The sequence below is a fragment of the Aricia agestis genome, chromosome 17 (assembly GCF_905147365.1).
Source record: "Aricia agestis chromosome 17, ilAriAges1.1, whole genome shotgun sequence".
Taxonomy (NCBI): domain Eukaryota; kingdom Metazoa; phylum Arthropoda; class Insecta; order Lepidoptera; family Lycaenidae; genus Aricia; species Aricia agestis.
The window spans coordinates 12,910,605-12,916,842 of record NC_056422.1 but is presented as its reverse complement, the minus strand read 5'-3'; positions in this window follow the sequence as shown (position 1 = coordinate 12,916,842).

Below are 6,238 nucleotides of genomic sequence, written 5' to 3'. Positions count from 1 at the left end.
ATCGCCTCCTCGATCACCCTGGACCACGCTGCCATCAAGGTGCAGAGGACGCTGGATCTCCTTCCTGAGTGTCTGAGCAAGTGGCGACTCTCGGTCAACCCGAGTAAGTCACAAGCGCTCGCCGTTACCAGGAAGTTGAGGTTACCAGCGCCCCTCAAAATTGAGGACTGCGAGATCCCGTGGCGCAGGACGGCCAAGTACCTGGGCGTCACCATTGACCGCAGCCTCAGTATGAACGCCCAGTGTGACCAAGTCGTCGCCGGCGCTCGTGCCGCCGCGGCCTGCCTCCGCAGCCTTTTCGCTGCCCCCCAGATCCCCACCAACATGCGGTTGGCGTTGTATAAGACGTACGTGCGATCTCGACTGACATACGCGGCCCCTGCCTGGTATCAGCTGCTGTCTGCGACGCGACGAGAGTTGCTCCAGCGGCAGCAGAACAGGGTGCTGCGCCGCGTTGTCGGTGCGCCGCGTTACGTTCGCAACGCCACCATCGCTCGGGACCTCAGGATGGAGAGCGTAGAGCAATTTATCTCTAGGCTCTCCTCCAACCTCTTCCGACGTGCTGATGCATCGAGCCTAGTCGAGCTGGAGGACCTGGCTCCCTGGCACGCACGCCCACCCGACCGCCTGCTGCTCCCCCGTGACACCATCCCCACGGAGGAGGGAGAACTGCGCCGCCCACTGCAGCGCCCCCGAAGAGGAGGAGCCGTGCGGACGAGCGCCACAGCGCCCCGCACCACTCCGGCAGCCGCACCCACGGATGCAGCCCCCCAACCAGCCCCCCCCGCGCTGGGCTTTTAAACCCCAGCGCGTCCCCCTCCCTTTACTTCTAGTGACACCAGGGGCCTGGCGAGTGGCAGCCCTATTGCCATTACCGCCGACCCCTCGGTGTCCTTTCCTCCCGGCATTTAAAGCCAGGGCTCAGGGAACTCTACCCCCCCATCTCTATTTTCCCAACTCGGTCCGGCCCTCAGTGTGGAGGAAAGACGGCGCGCGTGGGAGTGGTCCCACACACGCTATCTCCGCCCCAGGGCGGGGACCCTCGTGCGTCGCCGGGACCCTACCTGTCCCGGCCGAGTTCGGCCCCAGGCCATACTACCCCCCCTGGCCATTCCAGGCCCCCGGGTTTGCCCTGCGATATTCGCGGGGATTTATCCCTTAAAAATAGTATAACACACGCACCGTGGTACCCGTACCAGGTGCCCTAAATAGGAACACCACATGTAGAGGGGCTTAGCCCCTGGGCATGTTCCCCCACCCAGGCCCACCATCCAGGGCCAGGTGTGAGAAGACATAGCGACCGAGCAGCTCTTCTGATGCTGCGAGTGTCCATGGGCGACGGAAGTTGCTTTCCATCAGGTGACCCGTTTGCTCGTTTGCCCCCTTATTTCATAAAAAAAAAAATTCTTAAAAATACTCAAATTTCTCAAGATATATACTTAGGTAATTTTCCGTAGCTCGACTTAGCTTGACAATAATAATTAATATCTTTGACAACACACAAGTCACAACATAGATTAGGATCCTAACCAAGTTAGGATCCTAGCTTTCTAAATGTTATTCCACTTGACTAAATTTTTAGGAAGTGGAATAAGCGCTTAACTAGGACGTAACAAAGGAGTCGGTGCATATTTCATGTAATAAAAGTGTTAATAACACTGACATAGTATGTACTACGTACTGGACTCGACAACGCAACGCAATGCTTGGTCACATTCAACGTAATCTATATAGCAGCAGTGCACTTAGTCGCCCGTGAGCTTTTCTGCGCGCCAGACGTACCACAATGAAAAACGAAACCAAAAAAAGTCGCAAAAATGCCTAGTTGTGGGTTAAGATACTGCAAAAATGATTCCAGTAACACTTCCAAATGCAACGGAATAACATTTCATCGGTATTAGCATTCTTATTTAATTATTTTCAATTAAAATACGAACATTTAATTACTAGGCGAAGACGCGCGCCATTTTGCATTGTCATAGAGTAGTAGATTCAGAGTGTAATGTAGGCAGAATACCAAATATATACTAGTAATCTGTGCAGAATACAGATCTATGTTTGTATTTTGGTAATATGTATTTAAAATATTACTTAGGTACATTATACATGCGTACGTTATAATAATTTTATTATGTTACATATTTGAAAATATTTAAGTAATTTAAATAAGATCCATATTAATTATAAATTTTATAAAAAAGTGAATATTTATTTTTATTTTATCCACTTACTCAAATAGATTCTGCATTCATTCGAGTGTAGGCACAAAACTTTGTCACTTCTGCGGTACTGATCTATAGCAATCACCGCCCAGCCTTCCATCCCGCTCATGCCTCAAGTGCGACATGTTTTTTGTTCACAATAGCTGCTCTAGTACGTAGTACTTACTACCTCAGTGGTTAATAAAGGTTTTTAGATGATATGGGTGACAGTTTTCATATTCCTTGCTATGTAGTTTCATTTTATGGAAATTTCAAGTGCCTACCTATTACCATTATTGATATATAGCAAAAAATGCCAAAAAATCAAGTTTGTTGTATGGGAGCCCCCTTTAACTATTATTTATATTTTGTTTTTAGTATTTGTTGTTATAGCGGGAACAGAAATACATAATCTGTGAAAATGTCATAAGTCTAGCTATAGCGGTTCCTGCAATACAGCCTGGAGACAGACACACGGACAGACGGACATACATCGAAGTCTAGCTGTAAATTGTAACAGGGTCACGTTTTACCCTTTGGGTACAGAACCCTATTTGTGTATTTTTAGATGTGCAAGGTGCATATGATAATGTTAATTTGTCTGTACTTATTAAGGTTTTAAGTGAATTGGGGATTCCTGGTAGGTTTTTAAATTGGATATATAGATTCTTAAATCACCGTCTTGTCTATGTGAAATTTAATGATTTACTTCTTCCTAGTCGTATCCTCATGGCTGAGGGACGTGACCACCAAAATTTGCTTTCTGGGATAGGGCTCTCCACTTGTCTCTATTTTTGGCCTGATGAAATGCCTCCTGGAACGTGCAGTCAGCAGCCTTGACAATCGCGTCTGTCCATCGTGTAGCCACTCTGCCTCTGCCTCTTTTCCCCTCTAATTGCCCAGCTAGTATGAGACTCTCAAGATTATTAGGCTCCCGGCGGGCTATGTGGCCAAAAAAGGCAAGTGATCGTTGTAGACAAAGCGTGGACAGGCGGGTGGTAATTTTGAGTTGCTGAAGTATAGACGTGTTGGTCCGGTGTGCGGTCCAAGGGATGCCGAGCATTTTACGCCAGCACCACATTTCAAAAGCGTCAATCTTAACTCGAGTACGTGATTTTAGTGTCCATGTCTCGGAGGCATATAAAAATATTGAAAAGATTAGGGAACGCATTAGTGTTATTTTTGAGCTACGATAGATGTTCTTATTCTTCCATATCTTTTCTAAGCGCCCAACCGCAGATTTAGCCATCTGAGCCCGTCGGACAACCTCCCTCTCGCAGTTACCATTGTTGCTAATCAACGATCCCAGGTAGACAAACTCCTCTACGGGTTGGAGATCTTGTAGTAAGGATGTCTTTTGTATTTGGTTCAGCTTATCGACGTACATCAGTTTGGTTCTATTGCGATTGATTTGGAGGCCAAAGTCTCGACTAATCTTTTCGAGCCGCGCTAGAAGTTCAGCAAGTTTCACTTCGCAAGTACTTATAAGCGTGGTGTCGTCAGCGAACCTTAGGTTGTTGAGAAGGTATCCGTTAATTTTAATACCATCCTCCCAATCTTCCAACACTCGACGCATTATATATTCGCCTACGAGGTTGAACAGCTGTGGAGAGAGGATGCAACCCTGTCTGACACCACGCTCTGTAGCAAACGGCTCTGACAGATCATTGTCTAATCGCACCCTTGATCGACCTTCCAGACAGAGGTTTTGTACCAAAAATATGAGATGATCGGGGACGCCCAACTCTCTCATCACCTCCAGTATTTTGGACCAGACGATGCAGTCAAAGGCCTTAGCGTAATCCACAAAACAGAGTACTATTGGGACATTAAATTCTCTGCTCTTTTCTATCAGCTGACGGATGTTTAGGATTTGTTCTCGGGTACCCCTGCCCTTTACGAATCCCGCCTGCTCTTTGGATATCTGTCTAGTTATATAGTGTGCCAATCTGTTGTTTATAACATGGAGAAGAATCTTACTGGCGTGTGAAATTAGTGAGATGGTCCGATAATTTTCACACTTTTTAGTCGACCCTTTCTTATGTAGTGGTGTCACGAGAGATTCTGTCCAATCGTCTGGCCACTGTCCTGTTCTCCATACTTTAAGACATATTGAATGCATTACTCTGATTCCAGACTTACCCAAGCTCTTAAGCACTTGTGCCTGTATACCATCTCCACCGCAAGCTTTTGTTTTGAGCTTATTTATAGCTGCTTCTACTTCATGGAGAACGATGTCGGGTTCTTTATCTGTAAAATCTAATCTAGTGTCAGGTTCGTCAGCGTCATATTTGTACAGGTCTTGGCAGTAGTTCCTCCATCTTGTCATCACTTGGTTCTTGTCTAAAATCAGGTTACCCTTTTCATCTTCTATGTTCCAAGATTTTGATTTTCGTTCCCGTGTGAGAATTTTTACCTTTTGAAACATGTCTCTTGGATGTAGGGTATCAGAGTGTGTTTGTATATCTCTACATATGGAATTGATATATGCATTCTTGTCATGTCTACAGAGACGCTGTACTAGTGAGTCGAGTTCAGAGTATCGCTGTTGTTCTTCCTTTGAACGAATTCCTCCAGTCTTTAGAGCCTTTCTTTGTGCGATTGCCTCCTAAGTGGTCTTGCTCATCCACTCAGATCTAGGATGTTTTACTTTCCGTCCATAATGATTTACTACATGGTCCAAAATTTGCACATAAAGGCTTAATGCAAGGAGTGATACTGTCTCCAATCCTGTATAATTTATATACATCACAAATTTGTAAATATGTAAAAGTATTAGGTGTTAATGTTTTATAATATGCTGATGATATAGTTATCTATTGTATTAATCGTTTACTACGCTCGGCCAATTGTAATATTAATTTAGCTCTTAAGCAACTGTTAAATTATTATAATAACAAACTAAAACTAAATATTAATTCTTCAAAAAGCTCAGTTATGACTTTTTGTAAAAGTCAATGTAATGTTCAAGTTAAATGTAATAATGAAATCATCTCACTAGTAAATGAACATAAATTTCTAGGAATAGTTTTAGATAACAAACTTAAATTTAATGTACATATAGATTATATATGTAATAAAGCTTACAAGCGACTCAATATATTGAGATGTTTAGCAGGAGTTTTTTGGGGTGCTGATCCAAAAATTCTCTCAATGTTGTATAAAAGTTTAGTTAGGAGCCACTTTGACTATAGTTGCTTAGCATATATTAATGCTAGCGCTAGTCTTCTAAAAAAGTTAGATATCATTCAAAATCAAGCACTGCGCATTATAACTGGTGCGATTTAATCCACCCCTATAAACTCAATGAAAGTTGAAACTTATATTCCTCCTTTATTCTTGAGACGACTCATGTTAGCTAAGAAATACTTTGTTAAGATGATTGCAATTAAGTCCTCACTTCCTGTAAGAAAACTTAAAGTATCTGAGGAAATAACTAGTTTAATAGATTCTTTTGTAATAACATCACAAATTATTTCTACAAGGATTTTGCCACAGATGCCGACTTTGTTACAGTTGGTTTTAAATATGACAAATGACATTTATTCTAGTGATCTATGGCCAATTTATGACAACTTTGAAGGTTCTAGAAAAAATATTTGGTAACACCTGGAGACATCTATGGTAAGACCGACTTTCTCAGACTTCCTTACAGATGGGTCGAAAACTATAGATGAGGTTAAATCGGCTTATTATGATGAATTTCTGGATGTTACTAAATGTTTTATAATCAGTAATATGTGTTCTATCTACACAGCCGAATGTTATGCTGTTGAAATGGCATTACAATTAACAATATATAAAAACTTTAGTGTAGTGTTTTGTTTTTTTTTTTGTAAATAGTGCTTAGTGTGAACATTGGTGAGAACCTGTGGTGAGAACCAACATAGAAGAAAGACATTCCTTTTTTTTTAATTTTAATCTGTTGTATTTTGTATTATTATTGTATTTTTTTGGAGCAAAGGCCTCCTTTTCAGCTCTCAATAAATTAAAAAAAAAATCACTGTCAGTGCCAAAAGCCAACAAAAAAAAAACTC